Genomic DNA, 511 nt, shown 5'->3' on the forward strand with positions numbered 1-511 from the left:
ATGAAATGAAATGAAAATCGCTTATTGTCACGAGTAGGCTTCAATGAAGTTACTGTGAAAAGCCCCTAGTCGCCACATTCCGGCACCTGTCCGGGGAGGCTGGTACGGGAATCGAACCGTGCTGCTGGCCTGCTTGGTCTGCTTTAAAAGCCAGCAATTTAGCCCAGTGAGCTAAACCAGCCCCTAAAAGTTTCTAATTTGTTATTGTGATGGCCGGGAATCGAACCCAGGTCAACTGCTTGGAAGGCAGCTATGCTCACCACTATACCGCCATCGCTCACTAGGAAACTAATTTCCTTAGTTTCCTGAGGAAGTATAGGCGTTGTTGTGCTTTCTTGGTGATAGCGTCGACGTGAGTGGACCAGGATAGATTTTTGGTGATGTGCACCCCTCGGAATTTGAAACTGCTAACCATCTCCACCTCGGCCCCGTTGATGCTGACAGGGGTGACAGGGCCCCGTTGCTGACCGGGCCCCGTTAATGCTGACAGGGCCCCGTTGCTGACCGGGCC

At 52.1% G+C, this 511-nt stretch overlaps 1 non-coding gene across 1 annotated transcript; it reads right to left on the bottom strand.

The window, feature by feature from the left end:
* Window positions 1–205: 205 nt before the first annotated feature.
* trnag-ucc lies at window positions 206–277 on the bottom strand. The gene has a single exon. It is a non-coding gene; the product is annotated as a tRNA-Gly (tRNA).
* Between the last annotated feature and the right edge of the window lie 234 nt (window positions 278–511).

This window comes from Scyliorhinus canicula, chromosome 1 (genome assembly GCF_902713615.1).
Source record: "Scyliorhinus canicula chromosome 1, sScyCan1.1, whole genome shotgun sequence".
NCBI lineage: Eukaryota > Metazoa > Chordata > Chondrichthyes > Carcharhiniformes > Scyliorhinidae > Scyliorhinus > Scyliorhinus canicula.